The following is a 21,120-nucleotide window of genomic DNA, read 5'->3' on the forward strand; positions in this document are numbered from 1 at the left end:
AGGAAGGAAGGAAGGAAGGAAGGAAGGAAGGAAGGAAGGAAGGAAGGAAGGAAGGAAAGAGAGGTGTCTGGGTGGCTCAGTTGGTTAAATGTCTGCCTTTCGCTTGGGTTATGGTCCCAGGGTCCTGGGACCCAGCCCTGTATCACGCTCCCTGCTCAGCGGAGAGCCGGCTTCTCCCTCTCCCGTTCCCCTTGCTTGTGCTCTCTATTTCTCTCTGTCAAATAAATAAATAATTAATTTTTAAAAAAAAGAAACCTAGCTATATGTTGATAATAAATACAGATGAAACAGTGATAGATAAAGGTTGAAATTAAAGGGACAAAGAGGCACCAAGCAGTTACAAGCAAACAAAGCAAAATTAGTAAAAATTAAGGTAAAAATTTAAGGTCAAGTCTATCAACCTAGAAAGAAGATATATGTAATGATAAAAAGCACAATTAATGAAGATGATATAATAGTTATAAACCTGTATGCACTAAACAACTTAGAAGCTGAATACATTTTAAAAACTAAAAATTGCTTAATAGATCAAAATTAATGAACCATGTAAAAAAAGTAGATAATACTTTTTTAATAGAGAACTGTCCCTCATATAGAAAAATTTTCATGTCCATGGAGCATTTACAAAAATTGATCATGTCTTTGGCAAAAAAATAAAATAATAACAAATTTTAAAAAGTAGTAGCCTTATTTTTCTGATCATAATCCAACATGGTTGGTAAAAATAATAAAAAGTAAACAGAGGGGCATGTGGGTGTCTCAGTCAGTTGGCCATCCGACTCTCAGCTTGGACTCAGGTCGTGATCTTGGGGTCATGGGATTGGGCCCCATGTGGGGCTCCATGCTCAGTGTGTAGTCTGCTTGAAATTCTCTCTCTCTCCCTCTCCCATTGCCCCTCCCTCTCCAATCACATGTGCTATAAACAAACAAACAAACAAACAAAATTTTAACTACTTGGAAATTAAGAAATACACTCCCCAGGGGTGCCTCGGTGGCTCAGTCAGTTAGGCAGCCATCTCTTGATTTCGGCTCCGGTCATGATCTCGGGGTCATGGGATGGAGCCCTGCGTGTTCACCCTCAGCTAGGAGTCTCATTGTTGAGATTCTCTCTCTCCCTCTCCCCCACTCTCTCTCTCTTTCATGAAAAAAATCTTTTAAAAAATACACTCCCCAATAATTATGAGCTCAGAGAGATGAAGGGGATCAGAGTTGTCACCCCAAAATATGCCACTTTGGCATAAGGATTGTTTTGAGCTGAAGACAAATAGCTCCCTGCCCTCCATCTTTCTGTCTGAAAACAGGGTATAAATTTCCCTTTTCAAAGGTAACATAAATTTCCATTTGTAAAGGTGTCCCCCTCTCCTGTAGCAGGAAAAGAACTACTCCTGAGGTAAGAGACAACTCTTATCATCTGAAATAACTCTTATCTGCATAACAAACCTTAGTGGACAGCCCTTATTTACCTAATGACTTCCCAATAAGCACTTACCCTCAGAAGCCCCAAACATCTTTTTGTTTGTTTAGCTTCTTCTTAACACTTTATCACCCTTTGTAAAGATGGTATATAAGCCCCAATTATAACTGCCTTCTTGAGTCACATTTCCTTGTGGACTTCTGTATGTAGGCTTGTGATTAAATCTGTTTCTTTTTTCCCTCCTGTTAATCTGTCTTTTATCAGTATGACTTACTGGCCCCACCACTGAACCTAAGAGGAGTTTTTCCCCTCCTCTACAAGGTATCAATTCTGAAATTATAAATTATCTTGTAAGTAATATGAAAGAATACCTTATACCAAAACCTGTAGTATGCGTCAAAAGTAGAGCTGAACAAAATAAACAAGTTTAAGTTATTTCATTGCTAAAGAAAACAAGAAAGAAGATCACATAGAAAATAACTATCATATTAAGAAATGTAAAAAAAAAAAAAAATGAAAGAAGGAGGAAAAGATTAATAAATAATAGGTTGAGACTAATAGAATAGAAAACAAACCAAAGAAGGAAGAAGAGGGGGAGGAGGAGAAGGAGGAAAGCAGGGATCAATAAATCCAAACTAAAACTTTGAAAAGACCAATAAAATAGATTATAGGTTAACTTTTTATGAGCCCAATTAAGGAAAAAAAGATTGATGTGGAAAACAAAGGCAGAAGGGAATGTACACAAAATTAAATGTCCTTATAACCTGCAGCCCATTGACAAATACTTGAGATAGGAAGATTATAACTTTCCTCCGGGATCCTGTGAGTCTTCTTTAGCTTATGAATGTCCTTTAGGAACTTCCCTTATCTTTATTTCCTCCAACCCCAAGGTATATAATCAGTTGCTCCTCCCAATCCTGGGGCAGCAGCTCTTTCTGCCCGCAGGTCCTGTCCCCATGCTTTAATAAAATCACCTTTTTGCACCAAAGATGTCTCAAGAATTTTTTCTTGGATGTAGGCTCCGGACCTCACTAACATTCCAGAACTACATCAAGAGCACATGTAAAAATAAGCAAGAATGGGAATGAGGAAGGAGACATAACCACAGAGACTGTGTGGCCGGAGAGGAGCAAATTAGAGAAAAAGGTTGCAGGAATGGGGTCATAGAGGTAAGTGGGGATCATACCACCTGGGGCCTTATAAACCACCACCACCACCACCAAAGAAAAATCAACAACCTGGGGATGGTTTGGAGTCCTTGAAGCTAAGTGTTATGTGTGAATTGTGTCCCCCCCAAAAGATATGTTGAAGTCCTAATTCCTAGTACCTGGGAATGTGACCTTATTTGGAGATAGGGTTTTTTTCAGATGTAATTAAGTTAAGATGAAGTCATCCTGGATTAGGATGGGCCCTAATCCAATGACTAGTGTCCTTTTAAGAAGAGGGAAATTTGGAAAAGCAAGAACAAGACCTGAAGATGGAATCAGAGATAAAAGCTATGCTGCCATAAGCCAAGAAATGCCTGGGCTCTCAGAGGCTGCAAGAGGCCAAGAAAGGTCCTCCCCTACAGTCTGCAGAGAGAGCATGGTCCTGCTGACACCTTGATCTTGGACATCCAGCCTGCAGAGCTGTGAGAGAATAAAGTTCTGTTGTTTAAGCCACCCAGTCTGTGGAACATTTTGACAACAGTCCTAGGAAGCTAATACAAATGTGTATACATGCAAAAGAGGAGGAGGAAAAGGGCTATATTCAGGAAATTAGTAATGGTTACCTCAGAGGAGTGATTACCTCAGAGGGCATTAGGTTGGGTGTAGATTATTAGCTTTACCTTTATATTTGGACATAAAGATTCCTGGAAGAATGCCTCATGTTTATTTATCTTAAAATTTTATGCGATCCAAAATCTTTTTTTAAAAAGGGGGGGAGGTCCCTGGGTGGCTCAGTTAGTTAAATGTCTGCCTTCGGCTCAGGTCATGATCCCAGGGTCCTGGGATCAAGCCCCACATCAGGATCCCTGCTCAGTGGGGAGTCTGCTTCTCCCTCTCCCTCTGCCCCTCCCCACTGCTTGTGTGCATGCTCGCTCGCTTAAATAAATCTTTAAAAAAAATTTATGTGATGCTTTTCAAATTACAATAGTAATACATTCTTATGGTAACAAGTGAAATAATTCAATATGAATATTGGAATTTCAGATAATCAATGAACAATTTTTAATGTGTGTCCCATACAATATTTGGGACATATTTACACTAACAGAGTAATTCACATTTGCCTGGGCAGCCTGTATTTAGTTTGCCATGCTCCTCCACCAGATTGCCACATAGCTTGCTCTGTTACCTCATGCAGGTTTTTGCTCAACAGTCACCTTTTCAGGGCACCTGGGTGGCTCAGATGGTTAAGCGTCTGCCTTCGGCTCAGGTCATGATCCCAGGGTCCTGGGATCGAGTCCCGCATCGGGCTCTCTGCTCCTTGGGAGCCTGCTTCTCCCTCTGCCTCTCTCTCTCTGTCTCTCATGAATAAATAAATAAAAATCTTTAAAAAATAAAAAATAAATAAAAAAAAAAAAACAGTCACCTTCTCATGAAGGCCTTTCCCGACCATTTCATTTCAAATCGAAGCTTACCTCCACTTCTCCCCAAATCCCTCGTGGCTCTACTACCAGCTTAAAATATAGTTTCCTGTTTATTTGCTCAGTATGTCTCCCTTAGTATAGATGTAATCTCATGAAGGCAGGGATTTTGATGGTATGTTCACTGCCTATGGAAATTCCAAAAGCCTAGAATACTGGCATATAGCAGCCTCTCAATAGATCCTTATTGAGCAAATGCAAGCATAAATGCATTAGGGAGGCTATGCTAGCTCTCTCCAATGCCATGAGAGCAGATGGTTTTTAGCAGTCCCAGGGAGCAGACAGGAAAAGGAGCCCACAGCCCCCGCCCTCTGGTCGAGCTGGCAGAATCAGTTACTTTCATTTATTCATCTAATGTACTTTGAGTACTCACTATCTGCCTGCACAGTTTGTTGCCAGAGATGTTGACTAAATAATCCCACAGGGTTCTGTGGTCTGGAGGAGGAGATAGACATTATCACAACAGGTGGATGGTTATTTAATTACAGTGGTGATCTCTCTATGGAGGAAAAGAACAAAGAGGGCATAATCTGGTCTGGTGGTCAGGGAAGACTTCCCAGAAAAAGGGAGCTGGAGCTGAGATCTGAAGGCTGAGCCTGAGTTAACAGGAACAGAGGTGTGTAAACCAAGGGATGTAGGGGGCAAAATTTTCCACCCCACAACATGTGTCTTGGGCATGTGGATTACTTTAGGCTGATTGCTTAAAAAACAAAAACAAAAACCAAAAACATGGGAATCCTGGATGGCTCAGTCGGTTAAGCGTCTGCCTTTGGCTCAGGTCATGATCCCAGAGTCCTGGGATCAAGCCCTGCATCAGGCTCCTTCCTCAGTGGGGAGCCTGCTTTTCCCTCTCCCACTCCTCCTGCTTGTGCTCTCTCTGTCAAATGAATGGATAAAAATCTTTAAAAACTAATAATAAAAATAAAAACAAAAACAAAAAACATAGAGGGCCCAGGGTCACCTTGGTAGCACAGTTCATTAAGTATCCAACTCTTGGTTTCAGCTCAAATCGTGATCTCAGGGTTATGAAATTGAGCCCCCATCAGGCTCAGTGGTCAGCATGGAGACTACTTCAGGTTCTCCCTCTCCCTCTGCCCCTCCAGCTTGTGCTCTCTCTCTCTCAAATAAATAAATAAATCTTAAAAAAACAAAAACAAAAACAAAACAAAACAGAAGGCCCAGGAAGAACATTTGACCTTCCTCTTAAATGCCTAAAAGAATTTAGATAGAGGACTTGCTCAGGAAGAGAGCTATCAGCATAGATAACTACACAATATGACCTAGTGGTGGTGGATAGGGAGGAAACAACAATGCCTACTTGATCAAAGTCCTCTCTCTGTGCCATTGTTTCGGGATGGCCCAGCAAACATTTGTTTACCAAACACTCTTTTCAGTCTTCCTGTAAATTACCTCCTGGACCCCTAACCCATCTCCTTAGTCCAAAATGACATATGTACTTCATTTTGCCTGACTGTCTTTGGAATATCTTATGTTTTTGTGGATTCCCATAAATACATGATTAAATTTTATTTTTTTCTGTTAATCTGTCTCATGTCAATATAATTCTTAGACTAGCAAGAATTTTGAAGGGTAAAGGAAAATTTTTCCTCCCCAACAATTGGTGTAGTCCGCAGGATGAACTTCCCTGGCTGGACACTATTCAGTTTGAATTGCTGCAGCTGAGAGATACTGGGACAGCTGATAAAAGCTGGCAGATGATAAGATTTCTTACCACATCAGCCTCCTAGATTTCTGCCTGTGGGGTCTGATGGAAATGAAAATGATGAGAGTCCTTTTTCTTTCTCTTTCTAAATATAGAATTGCAGGAAAAAAGATATTTGTAGACTAGTTCCTTGGGTATAGCAACTTTAGTAAATTTTGTTATGAGTATTCTTGTCTTGTATTGATCTTTTTCCTTCCAGAGATGGTCATTGTTTTCTTTTGTCTCTGTCTTTTGTGTCATTTGTTGTAAAGCATGGAGAACAATAGGTCTGATTAGGTTTTCCTTTCACCTTGTTCCGTGTCTTAAGAGTGTGGCTTTATGACCAGTGAGAATATTCTCTCTGGACTCTGCCAACCAGAAGATGCATGTACTGGCATGCATCAGGCAGACAGCCAAAGAGGCTATGGATCCTAAGTCATCTATTTAACACACTTCACTCTCTTTGTCCAACTGTACCAGCTCTCAGGAGAATTTGTCATAGGGGTCCTGGTCCATAGGGGTGACTGTCATCTCAATCCTCATTGTAAATGTGGGTTGCACCCCATTTGTGGCTAGATATGGCTGGGCAGAAACGTGGGTCACACCTCATTTGCAGCTAAATCTTTCTTAGGCTAAATTTGGGAGTGGACATTCTGGATCCTGTGAGGGCTGCATTTTTTTACACTTTGTGGCTCCTTTTCCTCCCAAAGATAGTGACTGTTTTTCTTTGTCTCTGTCTGTTATGTTGTTTGTCATAAAGAGCAAGATGATAGGGCAGAATGCAGGCATAGGTCCGATTAGCTGCTCTTAGAGCCCACAAGACAGACCGGTGAGTTCACAGTCCTTAGCAGACCAGTGTCTGGTTAGTCAAACTATGCTGTGGGTTAATGTGCACACGAGGTAAAGGCTTTTGTGAAGGGACATCTTGCAAGTCAAAGCCACAAAATTGGTGGACACAGGTCAGGCATGTAAGGGTGCTCGCCCATTAACCCAAAGTCTCACATGTTAGGATAAGTTGGTCACGGAATAGGTTAGATTGACACTAGGTAACCCACCAACCTCAAGAAAATTTCCTTGAACAGATACTCTGTAAAAAAACATCACACAGGGGCACGTGGGTGGCTCAGTCAGTTAAGCGTCTGCCTTCGGCTCAGGTCATGATCCCAGGGTCCTGGGATCACGTCTCCCATCGGGCTCCCCGCTAAGGAGTCTGCTTCTCCTTCTCCCTCTGACTGCCGCTCCCCCTACTTGTGCTCTCTGTCTGTCAAATAAATAAATAAAATCTTAAAAAAAAAAAAAAAAAAAACTTCAAAAAAAAAAATCACACCATACCCAACCACACAGCACATTCCTCTTAGGTATTAGTGGCTCCAAGAGACCCAAGGCTTAGCCAAAGCTATTAATGTGCATATAAGCAAAATCAGATGAGGGGCGCCTGGGTGGCTCAGTCGGTTAAGCGACTGCCTTCGGCTCAGGTCATGATCCTGGAGTCCCGGGATCGAGTCCCGTGTCGGGCTCCCTGCTTGGCAGGAAGCCTGCTTCTCCCTCTCCCACTCCCCCTGCTTGTGTTCCCTCTCTCGCTGTGTCTTTCTCTGTCAAATAAATAAATAAAATCTTAAAAAAAAAAAAAATCAGATGAGGTCACTAATTGGGCAGGTCAGAATGTGGGATGCACCCATTTGTGGGTAGATCTTTCTTAGGCCAAATTTGGAAGTAAACTTCCTGGATCTTGTGAGGGCTATGTATTGTGCACTCTCTTGTGGGTTACCTCACCACAAAGCTCTTGTATGGATTATCTTCATGCCAGTTGCTCTGTGGTCGCTCAGAAAAATCATCAGTGACATTCAGACTACAAACCAGGAAAATCTAACAGATTGCCATTTCCTACCTTCATCCCATAAAGATGCTCAAGCCGGACATCTGTCTTTGGGATCTCTGTTTCTGTAGATTCCCTGTACATATATAATTAAATTTTACTTTCTCCGGTTAATCTGTCTTATAGTAATTTAATTCACCGACCGGCCAGAATCTTGAAGGGTAGAGGAAAACAGGAGACAGCGTTCCAAGTAGGAAGTCCAGTTAATCAAGTGCCCTGAGATGCAACCAGAGTGGAAAGAGGGCTGGCAAGAGGAAAGAGGGTCATAGCACGGACACTTACTGGAGAGCAGGTGGCCTGAGCTGTGCCTGGGAAGCGACTGGCTCCAGCGGTCTCCTAGTTGAGATGATGCCCAGCATTTCCCAAGTCTGACCCCCCTCACCCCCATCCACAAGGATGTGGACTGCCCATTGCTCCTCAGGGACAACCACCTTGAACTCTGTCCTCTTTAACTCACTGAGATGTTATGAATTGACTGGTAGGTGCCCTCCCATCCCGTGCCTCACTCATTCTCTGAGGCAGTGTGGAGATGGGCACAAACAAGGGCCCAGGATGCAAGGTTGGGGCAAAGCCATTGCCCTCTTTAAATTCAGTTTCTTCATCAGTAAAATAATAAAGAATTGCACAAGATGAGCTCAATTTAATTCCATTTTTAAAAGAAATCTCTAGGGGCGCCTGGGTGGCTCAGTCATTAGGTATCTGCCTTTGGCTCAGGTCATGATCCCAGGGTCCTGGGATCGAGCCTCATGTCGGGCTCCCTGCTCAGTGGGGAGTCTGCTTCTCCCTCTCCCTCTGCCCCTCCACCGTACTCACGCTCTCTCTTTTGCTCACTCTCTCTGTCTCAAATAAATAAGTACAATCTTTAAAAAAATTAAAACAAATCTCTGATCTGAATATACAGTAGCACTTAAGTAAAGTGCAACTGGCTAATTATTTTTCCCTTAAAAGGTAGGTTTACTATTGTTTTTCCAATTATAAAGTAATACTGGGATGATAGATAATTTGTAAAATACCGAAAAATAGAGAGGAAAAACCAAAATATTTTCTGTCCCCCCCCTTCATTCAAAAATAACTAGTATTGGGGTGCTTGGCTGGCTCAGTAGGTAGAGCATGTGACTCTTGATCTCGGGGTCGTAAGTTCAAGCCTCACACTGGGTATAGAGATTACTAAAAAAAAAAAAAAATAGATAAATTTAAATAAAATATCTTTTAAAAAGATAACTAGTATTAAAACGTTAGTGTATTTTCCCCTTTCTCTGTATTATATTACTTTTGTCTTGACAACATCAGCAAACTATATATTAAATACTGGGTTTATCTGTTTTCACTTATTCCAATAACAATCACTTGGTCATACTGTAATAAACTTTTCACAAATAGTATTCATGAAACTATTCCCTTACTGTTGGGCATTTAGATTATGTTGTTATCATTTCTGACATCACTAATAATGCTGCCACTATTTTGGTGCACAAAGCTTTATTACATTTAGAATTCTTTCCTTACATCAAAGTCCCATAAGTAAAATTACTAGATCAAAAAGTATAAACATTTTCAGCTTCTTAGTACTATTGGAAAATTACTTCCCAAAAGCATTTTGTAAGTGTATACACCCAAGAGCAATATACAACTCCCTGTCTCACTGGTGATTTTCTTTTTGAAAATATCTGCAGTTTATTGAGCAAGGGTGGAAGGATGCATTTCATTGCCTTTCTGATTTGTGTTTCTTTGACTTTCAGCGTAAATGTTTTCCATATTTGGCCTAAGTTCTTTTTTTTTTTTTTTTAAGATTTTATTTATTTATTTATTTGAGACAGAGAGAATGAGAGACAGAGAGCATGAGAGGGAGGAGGGTCAGAGGGAGAAGCAGACTCCCTGCCGAGCAGGGAGCCCGATGCGGGACTCGATCCCGGGACTCCAGGATCATGACCTGAGCCGAAGGCAGTCGCTTAACCAACTGAGCCACCCAGGCGCCCTAGCCTAAGTTCTGAATCCAGAACTTCAGCGTGCTAAGACTCAGGTAGGGGGTCATTTTGATTTGGTGGATTAAAGAGCTGCCCATTTCCAGGACTGGCCACCTTCCCCCCAACCAGTGACTCCTCAAGGATCCCGAAATCCCCCATCAGGGATCACCAAGGACCAGACAACAGCCAGGGGCAGCTGACAGGCGACTATGGAATGCAGTGAGGTGCTTTTCTCCTAGTCCTCTCTCCTGGCAGAACATTCCCTGGGGATGACAGCATTGGGAGGCGTGCTCCATGTTCCCTGATCACCCTCCTCCAGGCACTGAAGGTTTGAACCGTGGGTGGAAGTGGGCAGACCAAGGGAAATGGGTGGGGGGGGGGGGGCGCGGAACAGGGAGAGGCACCAGTCAGTGTAACAGTGAATCTTTGGGGTGTCCAAGCACGGTTTGGCAAGTGTCTCCCAATGATAAAAAGCCTTCTTCAGGGGAGCCAGCAGCCCCCAAGTGTCAACATCAAATTCAAGAAAGCAGAAAAGAGGTGACATTTTCTCCTTTAAAGAATCTATTATACATAAAGCAAAATGTTAAGAGTGGTTATTTCTGCATTTCTGGGATTATGACTGATTTTTATGTTCTGAATACTTCTGTATTTTTCCAGATTTCTGAAAATAAATACTATTTTCTAACTGAACATTATCCAAATTCCATAAATCATTGTGAAAACATTCCAAGTGAAGATTAAATTGGAAGGCAATTCTAGTTAGCTATGGCAACTGCAACACCAGAATTTATCTCTGCTTCCTGTCGGAAACATCACGAAAAGGTAATGACAGGATCGGAATAGGCATAAATCCGGAAGACAAAGAAATGGGGCAAGAAAGTGACAAATGATCAGAGATGTCCACAAAATTTAGGAAGGCAAAAAGCAAGAGACAAAAGAGAACTAGCATCATTACGTAGAGAAAGCTGGATCTGGACCCCGGGGGAGGGGCACTGCTGGTTGAGGGAGTCTCAGCAGCTAGACTCAGGAATAGGAGGCACCAGACAAAGAGGAGGATGGCAACGGGAGGGGTTGTAAGTCTGCACAACAACAGACGATGCCCCATAGGACCGTGCCCGACACTTGGTCTTCCACAAACACTGGACTTGAATGAGTGAATGGTAAAGGAGCAGATTTCCTTTATGAGCTGAGGCCTCTCTGGTTGCCCTGTCAGGTATGAAAGCACCAGAAGAACTCGTCCATGTAGAGGCGAAGCCATGAGGATCTGAACATTCTGGCACTGGGGTCCTGGGGTTCAGGGGCTACATGCACTCATGCCCCGTCCTCTGGCAATGCTTCCCACGGCCCCACCAGAAGAGTTGGAGATAGTTGGGAGAGAGGAGGGTGGAAGCAAAGGTGGGCCTTGGTGGGCTGCAGCTTCTGGGCAGACCTCAGCATGTGACCTGGTCCCTAAACCCAGTTCCAGGGGCCCTTCACATCTGTGGAAGCTTCTGGGGCAGTACCCAGGATGGGGCACCACCTCATGCCTCCCCCCACTTCCCTGATGCAAGAACTGGCCCTCCTCACCCAGATCTTCCCTTCCTTCAGTTGTGTTGAAGGGGGACCCTTGAGCATTAAGGACACCAGGGTCCAGTTGTGCTGGTGGGTGAGCGTCACACACCCTGGCACCTACCAGCCAGTCCTGCTCCCATGGAGGGGGGCCTGCACTTATTAAATGCCAACTGGGTTTACCTGACACTGATTGAGTCGCCTCAGCAAGCCTGTGAGGAAGAACCATTATCCCCGGGGCTCTGAGGAGAAGGACGTGTGAGAAGCTGAGGGACGCCCCGCAGGCCAGTCTCAGAGCCCAGGCCTGTGTGGAGAAGTCACCCAAGCACACTCAAGGATAAATGAGCTTCCTTTCCTGACAGGAGTTGACTTACCTGGGGAGAGACTGGAGAGTAACCAAGCACTCCAGAGCCGGGTCAGATTAGGGTCAGCGTCATAGAAGCACAAGGAGGGAGAGAGGAATTCCTGTTGGGATGGCGGGAATAGTCCAGACACCTTTCTGGGGAAGGAGGCATTGGTACCGACTCTGGTGAGGAGAAGAAGGTGTCTTCAGGCATCTTGGAGAGAGGAAGCAGCCGCGGTGTCAGGGACATACGCTGTAGTGGTCAGCAGGGACCAGCTGGTGGGCATCCTGGAAGGCCACATGCGGTAAGGGGGACACCCCCTCTGGCAGTGTGTGCAGGACAGCTTCCAGAAGGCAGAGTCTGGGCAGTGGGCGCAGACAGGAAGGTGGAGTGGAAGGTCACTGCTGAGGGAAAATCCGAGGGCCGGGGACTGAGGCGCCGGGAGGAGACATGGTTTCACTCTACACTCTTCTGTGATGTGTGTTCATGCATTACTTTCCCCTCCAAAAACCCTTTTGGAAAATAGCCCAGTGAGTGGATTGTTTAAATGTGGTCTATACATACAACGGAATATTAGTCAGCCGGAAATATTATCCAGAAGGAAATTCTGACATATGTTACAACATGAGTGAGACTTGAGGGACATTATGCCAGACCCAAGAGGATAGATGCTGTCTGATTCCACTTCTGTGAGGCACCTAGAGTAGTCAGCTTCATAGATTCAGAAGAAGGCTGTTGCCAGGGACTGAGGGGAGGGAGGAGCGGGGAGGTGCTGTTTAAGGCGGGCAGAGTGTTAATTTGGGGAGGATGGAAAAGTGCTGACTTAATGCCCCTGAATTCTACACTTAGAGATGGCTGGTGAAGGTGGTCAGTGTTATGTTATGTCTCTTTTACCACAAGAGCAAAAAACCACAACAGACCAGTGAAAGACGCACACGAATACTGCTTTGTCATTGGGTCTGAGTGACAAGGAGCGCTGGGGCCATTCACGGGGACAGGCAGGAGAGGGGGGTGAGCACCTTTGCGGGGAAATGAAGTCAGCTCTTGGTGGCCACGTGGTGTGTGCCTGCTGTGCACTGTGTCCGGGAGGTGCTTCGGTCCTACCATCTCTGAACCTCACAAGGCAGGTGTGCTTGTTTTCATTTCTTCACAGGTGAGCTCAGGGGCCAGGGCCAGGGGACCCCAGGCCTGTCCATCCCACGGTGCCAGGCTGGGTTTAGGATGCCAGTCTCTGGAGATACAGACAGCAGGCTGGCGGGTGGGGTGGAGCTTGGAGGGGCAGAGTCAGAGGGCAGTTTCCTGAGGGGAGATCCTGGTAAAGCCGCGGCATGCTGAAGCCCCAGAGAAGGGTGAAGGAGAGCAGAAGGCAAGCTCTGGAAGAAATCCTGCATTTATGACACTGACCCCCTCCCTACCGCTGTAGGAGCTGCCATGATTAGAGCCTCCTCCTGCAGAAGTGCCCCCCCACACACACACCATGTCCCCACATTAAGACCTGGGCCTTGTTTAGCCCCTGCCCAGCAGCTGACTCTGGGGCCTTCGCCAACCACAAGGAGAGGAAGCAGCTCAAAATGACCTCATCCTAAATCAGGCTGGCTCCGTGGATCCCTGTCAACACTCAGGAGCACTACGGGCAGTGAGGAGCCAGCCCGGAGGAGAGGTACATCACCCTGCAGTCCACTGAGACAGCAGGAGCATCTCCCCGGAAGCAAAGAAGCCAGCCACTCAGGAAGGTGCACAGGGAGACAAAGCCTCCCGGTGAGTCTGGTTTGTTGGGTGGGGGTCGGGGTGGGGGGGTGGGGGTGATGTGCAATTCCCAAGCCAGGTAAAAAAAAAACTGTACCAGTTTCAAGGAGATGCCACTAAATAATAGAATCATCCAGAAGGAAGTAGCTAGAGGTTTCTGCCAATTGATCTGGAGACTGGGAAAAGGTCCCACAGTTATTAATAAACCTTGTGTTCTGGGAACTGATTTCATGCACCAGACAAAGGGATTAAAAAGTTGCTGGTGAAAGCAAAGTGGTTTTAGCCAGGGCTCCACTTTCTGTTCTCCCAATAAATGACCATTTTTGTCTTTGGGCACTCTTGGCGCTGATTGGCCTCTTGACACATCTGGTGAGCTAGGAGGCACGCGGTTGACTAGCACGCTTTTATGACCACTGGGTCTTCCCAGGGTACTTTTTGCGGCCACCCCCATCTCAGTCTGCCCCGAGAGTGGGGGTGAAAACACGGGCTTGCGTGGCTTCTGGGAGACAGCTGAGGATGGAGCCACTCACGGCCTGAAGCCTGAGCAGTGGTCCTGCTGGAATCCCGGAAGATGGAACTGATGTTCATCAGCCCTTGCACAGGTAGCTCAGCGAATTCACCTTGTCGACAGAGCTGCCCTTTTGTAAGCCTGGGACCCCTCAGGAGGAGGCTACAGATAAATAAATTGGGGTCGAGAGAGTATCAAAGAAACAGGTCCTGTGAAAAACAGTGTTCAAAATGATGGTCAGCTCCCTTCACTCACTAAACTTTGAGCCACCTGAAGGGAGGCTCTGTGCACCTAGATGAGACACAAGATCAGCCAATTTGTAAGTTAATATTGAATTAGTTGAGTGATGTTGTAACAGAATTATTTCAAAAGATAACTACTACTTAAACTCCTTCTGTGTGAGGATTTGCTTCATCCTCTCAGCCAAGGAGACAAGAGCTATCTCTTTGCCTTGCCCACGACCCCCTCTACGGGTGGGGTCCCCAGCCCTCAAAGCAGGGTCAGGAGCCCATCATTAGCAAGATACGTGTTTCCTTCTGGCTCTGCGAATCCCTCATTGCTCAACCCTGTGCACTGTGTGCTCAATACATTCAAAAGTAAATTCTTCTTTACTATCCCCTTCCTGCAGCCGCTCTATCTCCTGATGGGAAAGGAGGCCAGAGGTTTGCTAATGCTCTCAAAGCCTCCCACCTGGACTACTACAAAAGCCACCCAACTGGCTTTTTGTCCCTTTCAACTCCTTTTCCTTGCTGCAGGAAGAGTGATTTTTTTTTTTTTAAGACTTATTTATTTATTTGACAGAGAGAGAGCACGATGGGGAGGGCCAGAGGCAGAGGGAGAAGCAGGCTCTCCACTGAGCAGGGAGCCCGATGCGGAGCTTGATCCCAGGACCCTGAGATCATGACCTGAGCCGAAGACAGACACTTAACCATCTGAGCCACCCAGGAGCCCCAAGAGTGATTTAAAAACAAAAACAAAAACACACAATTTGAAATGGCTGAAATTAAAAAGACTAATGCACCAAGTGTTGACATGGCTGTGGAGGGACTGGAACCCTCATACAATTTGGCTGCAAATACAAAATGACTGCTCTGGAAAAGAGTCCAGCAACTAACTTACTTTCTTTCTTTCTTTCTTTCTTTCTTTCTTTCTTTCTTTCTTTCTTTCTTTCTTTCTTTCTTTCTTTCTTTCTTTCTTTCTTTCTTTCTTCCTTCCTTCCTTCCTTCCTTCCTTCCTTCCTTCCTTCCTTCCTTCCTTCTTTCTTTCTTTCTTTCTTTCTTTCTTTTCTTTCAAGTAATCTCTACATCCAACATGGGGCTCAAACTCAGGACCCCGAGATCAAGAGTCATATGCTCTGATCCAGCAATTGCACTACTGGGTATTTACCCCAAAGATACAAAAGTAGGGATCCGAAAGGGTACGTGCACCCCGATGTTTATAGCAGCAATGTCCACAATAGCCAAACTGTGGAAAGAGCCAAGATGTCCATCGACAGATGAATGGATAAAGAAGATGTGGTATATATATATATATACAATGGAATATTATGCAGCCATCAAAAGGAATGAGATCTTGCCATTTGCAACGACGTGGATGGAACTGGAGGGTATTATGTTGAGCGAAATAAGTCAAACAGAGAAAGACATGCATCATATGATCTCACTGATATGAGGAATTCTTAATCGCAGGAAACAAACTGAGGGTTGCTGGAGTGGGGGGTGGGGTGGGAGGGATGGGGTGACTGGGTGAAAGACACTGGGGAGGGTATGTGCTCTGGTAAGCATTGTGAATTGTGCAAGACTGTTGAATCTCAGATCTGTACCTCTGAAACAAATAATGCAATATATGTTACGAAAAAAAAGAAGAAGAAGAATGTAGCAGGAGGGGAAGAATGAAGCTGGGGAAATCGGAGGGGTAGACGAACCATGAGAGACAATGGACTCTGAAAAACAAACTGAGGGTTCTGAGGGGAGGGGGGTGGGAGGATGGGTTAGCCTGGTGGTGGGTATTGAGGAGGGCACATTCTGCATGGAGCACTGGGTGTTATGCACAAACAATGAATCATGGAACACTACATCTAAAACTAATGATGTAATGTATGGGGATTAACATAAGAATAAAATAAATAAATAAATATAAAACAAGCATTTCAAAAAAAAAGAATTTCAGAATTTTAATGCTTACAAAATTCAATTACAAAGTGCATCTTAGCACTTTTTTGTGAATTACTTGTGTGAGATTAAAGTGGAAGCAATATTAATATTATCATACTCTTGAATTCTTTGCATATGTTGGTTAACTCTACATTTGATAGTTTTAAATTTTAACAGGTTTGAGGTGTTTAATTATAATCGTAGTTCTACCCATTTATTTTTCTTTACATTGTTGCTAATATTTATACTATGTATTATGTTTGTAACTCAACTCCTTCATCTATAAATGGAAGAATTTGGACCAGAAAAAAAAAAAAGAGTCATATGCTCTACCGACTGAGCCAGCCAGGCGCCCCTTGGCAGCTTCTTATAAACATGCACTTACCATGTGACCCAGCAGTCCCACTGCTGGATGTTTATTGAGGACAAATGGAAACGTGTTCACACAAAGACTTGTACTTGTTTTCATAAAAGTTTTATCTGTAACACACAAACACTGGAAACAACCCAAACATCCAGCAACTAGTGAGCAAATTGTAGTAATCCATATACAATGGATTACTCATTAGCAATTAAAAAGCTTGAACTACTTCTAGACACATCGAAATAGATAAGCCTCAAAAGCATGATACAAATGAAAGATGCTAGATACAGAGGACTACATATGTATGATTCCATTTATACGAAATTATAAAAAAGGCAAAACAATTGTTTCAGGAAGCCGATTAGTGGATGTTCGGGGCAGGGTCAGGAGATTGACTACAAAGGGCACAAACGAACTTTTTGGGTGATGATTTTACAGTTGTATACATTTGTCAAAATTCATTGAATTTTTTTTAAAATCAGTAAACTTGGCTATAGGTAAATTTTATCCAAATAAGTCTACTTCTAAAAATAAAGGCATGTAGGAGTGCCTGGGTGGCTCAGTCGGTTGGGCTTCTGCCTTTGGCTCAGGTCATGATCCTGGGGTCCTGCTTCTCTCTCTGCCGCTCCCCCCTGCTTGTGCTCTCTCTCTCTCTCTGTCAAATCAATAAAATATTTTAAAAAAGTAAATCAAGCCCTGTAATAATGAAAACAGCCCCCCCCCCCCCCCCCCCCCCCCCCCCAGACGGAAAAAAAGGAGCCGGCCCCACACAGTGGGTACCAAGACAAAAAAGGGCAGGAGTGGAGGTCCATCGGGGCGGGGCTGTGTTGGCCATGCTGTGGGAGAGGTGGCCCTGTGCATTATTCTTCCAAGGCCTAAGTTCTCAAACTTTGGTAGGTATCGGGACAGCCTGGGCAATGTGGCAAAAATGCAACCACCACAGGCCCCAGGCCCTACCCTACTGCAGTGAACGGGGGCCTCTGCATTCTTTATTAGGCTCACTTGTTCCATCAGACTCACCGGCTTATGCCTCCTCAGAGCTTAGCACACGTTCTTCCCCCTCCCGGAATGCCCAAGTGCCTTTCTGATCCCCGGCATTGGCTTAAGTCCACCTGTTACGTGCCCATACTGTCCTTGGCTTTCATCACACATACGACTTATAATTGCTTGTTTGGTATCTGTCTTCTCTGCCGGACAATAAGCTCTGTGACCTCTCTGTGACAGTAAGCAGGCTGGGACCTGATCACCAGCACTAGGAATGTGCCTGACACGCTGTTCATATATCCATTCTTTGACCAGGGTCCTGAGGAAATGCCCAGAGGGTTCAGGGAGGCTGATGGCAAGACTGTGGCCCGGTGAGTAGAGCTAAGTCAGCCCTGTCCTTTCAAAACCAGAGAAGCTGCACATTTAGACTAGTCTTCTTGGTAACAGACAAGTGGTTAAGGGGTTTCCTTAGTAACTTAAGCTTGGAAACAAATCCAGGTGTGGAGTTTGTTCTGCAAAGTGTGGGCTTTTGTCCACGTGTTTTGATGTTGCTTCCCCCAGCTGAGGCCTTCATGTCAGCCCACGAGTGCAGGGCCCTAAGCTCTGACCCTCCAGCTTCTGGCTCTCTGTGAAAACAAGGGGCAGAAATTAAAACTACAGGGGTCCCTGGGTGGCTTAGGAGGTTGGGCATCTGCCTTCGGCTCAGGTCATGATCTCACGGTTCTGGGATTGAGCCCCACATCGGGCTCCCAGCTCAGCGGGGAGCCTGCTTCTCCCTCTCCCACTGTCCTCCCCCGCCCCCAACTCTCTCTCTCTCTCTCACTTGCTTTCTCTCAAATAAATAAATAAAATCTTAAAAAAAAAAAAGGATATCTCTAAACACCCACCAGAATGGCTACAATTAAAAAGACTGACTATGCCAAGTATTGGCGAGGCTGTGGAGCAACTGAGAATCTCATACAATGCTGCTGGAAATAGAAAACTGCTTTGGAAACAGTTTGGCAGGTTCCTATAAAGTTAAAATACATTTATCATACGCCCAGAGATCCCACTTGGGTATTTACCGAAGTGAAATGAAAACATGTTCATTCAAAGCCTTGCCCATGAATGTTTAGAGCAGCTTTATTTTTTATTTATCTTTTTTAAGACTTTTTTTTTTAATTGTAGCTGACACACAGTGTTACATTAGTTTCAGGTGTACAACATATAGTGATTCAATAGGGTCTAAGGTTATGCTGTGCTCACAAGTGTAGCTACCATCTGTCACCATACAATGCTATTATTTATTTTTTTTAAAGATTTTTAAAATTTATTTGAGAGAGAGAGAAGAGCACGAATTGGGGGCAGAGCAGAAGGAGAGAGACTCTCAAGCGGACTTCCTGCTGAGCGCAGAGCCCAACGCAAGGCTCGATCCCAGGACCCCGGGATCATGACCTGAGCTGAAGCCAGACGCTTAACCGACTGAGCCACTCAGGCGCCCCCTTACAATGCTATTATAATACCACTGATTATATTCCTTATACTGTGCCTTTTATTCCTGTAACATATTCAGTTCGTAACTGGAAGCCTGTGCTTCTCACTCTCCTTCACCCATTTTGCCCATCCCTGCACCCCCACCCCCTCTGGCAACCATCAGTTTGTTCTCTGTATTTATGGGTCTGTTTCTAGAGCAGCTTTATTAACAATAAACTGGAAACAATCCAAATGCCCATCAACTAATAAAGGGACAAAGAGCCTTCATTCACACAGCAGGATACTACCCAGAATAAAAAGGACAACCTATTGGCACATGAATGATATTGAGTGCATTAGGTTCTGTGAAGGAAGCAGACAAAAATGAGTGCATGCTGCATGAGTCCATTCGTAGAAAATTAAAGATTTTTCAAAAAGAGATATTTATTTATTTCAGAGAGAGATCTCCTGATTAGGGGGAGGGTCAGAGGGAGAAAATCTCAAGCAGACTCCCTGCCGGACACAGAGCCCAACATGAGGCTCGATCTCACGACCCAGGAGATCACGACCTGAGCTGAAACCAAGAGTTGGTCACTTAACCGACTGACCACCCAGGTGCCCCTCCATTCATATAAAATTAAAGCACAGGCAAACTGTGGGGTCAGAAATGAGATCAGTGGTCACTTGGAGCCAGGGGAAGGGGGAGGAGATTGGCAGCAAAGGTGCATGAGAGAACTTTTGGGGTGATCGAAATATTCTGTACCTCAATTGTGGTACTGGTTGTACAAGTGTATGCATTTGTCCAAATTCTGTCCACCATACACTTAAAATTTTTTAAATAAAATAAATGTTATTGTATGTAAATTATATCCCAATAAAGCTGTTTTTTTAAAATTTTCTTGATTTTTTTTAAAGACTTTAGCTCTATTTTTTTTATTTTTTAAAGATTTTATTTATTTATTTGAGAGAGAGAATGAGAGACAGAGAGCATGAGAGGGGGAGGGTCAGAGGGAGAAGCAGACTCCCCGCCGAGCAGGGAACCTGATGCGGGACTCGATCCCGGGACTCCAGGATCATGACCTGAGCCGAAAGCAGTCGCCCAACCAACTGAGCCACCCAGGCGCCCAAATTTTCTTGATTTTTATTTTATTATATATATATTTTTAATAAGCTCCACATCCAACATGGGGCTTGAACTCACGACCCTGAGATCAACAGTTGCATGCTCTACCAAATGAGCCAACCAGGTGCCCTAAAGCTGATTTTTAAAAAATGAGGAATAGTCGGGGTGCCTGGGTGGCTCAGTCGGTTAAGCATCCGACTCTTGATTTCAGCTCAAGCTTAGTGGAGTGTCTGCTTCTCTCCTTCCCCCCTCCCCCACACTCTCGCACATGTTCTCTCCCTTTCACATAAATAAATAGATTAAAAAAAAAAAAAGGAACAGTAAGTGTTTTTAGAATACTGAGAAGGGGAAAATCAGCTTAAATTTTGTGCCTTACTTCAATTCAAAATTTGCCCTTCTTTTCATTTATCTGATTGGAGGTGGCAGCAAGTGGCAGAACATGAGATCCGGGGTCCAGCGGACTCAGGGAGTGCTCTCACACCTATGTACAAGTTTGTGACCTTCATCCAGTTGCGTAGCCCATCCCAGACTAAGTTTGCCTGTGTGTCTGATACTTTTATATTAGAAAAATAAAACGAAACTCATTTTCACACACAGATGTGTTGTGGATCCATACATGAGGTAAGTAGGTAGAAAGCCTCTCCCGGCTCCTGGAACGTAGTTTAAATAGCGTCAACCCAGCAACAGTTGCCGTAAATAAAGTGACATGAAAGCCCGTTTTGTTTCTAAGGAATACCTGGGAAGCCTCGATGCACTGGAAAGTCTGAAAACATGACTTTTTTTTTTTTTTTAAGAATTTGGAGGGTTTTGTTGTTGTTGTTTCTGTTTTAATTTTATTTATTTATTTGACAGGGAGAGACAGCGAGAGAGGGAACACAAGCAGAGGGAGAAGCAGGCTTCCCGCCGAGCAGGGAGCCCGATGCGGGGCTCGATCCCAGGACCCCGGGATCACGACCTGAGCCGAAGGCAGACGCTTAACGACTGAGCCACCCAGGCGCCCCAAAACATGGCTTTTGGAAGGAAAAAACAAAAACCTAGCCACTGGGCCTGGGTTGGCCGCTTGGAGCGCCCCCCCCCCGCTGAATGGATGGGAGTTCATGTTAACACCCAAGGAAGCCCTCGCTTCCTGACACATGCAGCATCTGGGAGGAACAATTCATTGCAACCACACACACCCTGCACAAGTGACTCTTATGGCCTCCCACCCCCAGGCTGCGAAAACGAAGGGTCAGCATCCCTGCGGGTTAGTGGGAAATTCTTCACTGACACATACCTGCTCAGTGATTTGTTGGCGTATTTTCCATCCAGAAGGC

The 21,120-nt window shown here is 44.6% G+C and overlaps 1 long non-coding RNA gene across 3 annotated transcripts in view; it reads left to right on the forward strand.

Moving 5' to 3' along the window:
• LOC118012558 overlaps positions 1-20,428 on the forward strand; it is a 43,896-nt gene extending 23,468 nt beyond the window's left edge. Inside the window, exons 3-8 of one of the 3 annotated variants that reach the window (XR_004679751.1) lie at positions 2,433-2,583; positions 9,690-9,913; positions 10,243-13,235; positions 13,651-13,825; positions 17,548-17,603; positions 20,405-20,428. This is a non-coding gene — a long non-coding RNA (uncharacterized LOC118012558). Of the gene's footprint in view, positions 1-2,432; positions 2,584-9,689; positions 9,914-10,242; positions 13,236-13,650; positions 13,826-14,532; positions 14,572-17,547; positions 17,604-20,404 lie in introns of those variants that run through there. The other 2 variants (XR_004679752.1, XR_004679750.1) reach the window with 2 other exon arrangements.
• The last annotated feature ends 692 nt before the right edge of the window (positions 20,429-21,120 follow it).

This window comes from Mirounga leonina, unplaced genomic scaffold, assembly GCF_011800145.1.
Source record: "Mirounga leonina isolate KUSES-001 unplaced genomic scaffold, KU_Mleo_1.0 Mir_151, whole genome shotgun sequence".
In the NCBI taxonomy this organism is placed as follows: domain Eukaryota; kingdom Metazoa; phylum Chordata; class Mammalia; order Carnivora; family Phocidae; genus Mirounga; species Mirounga leonina.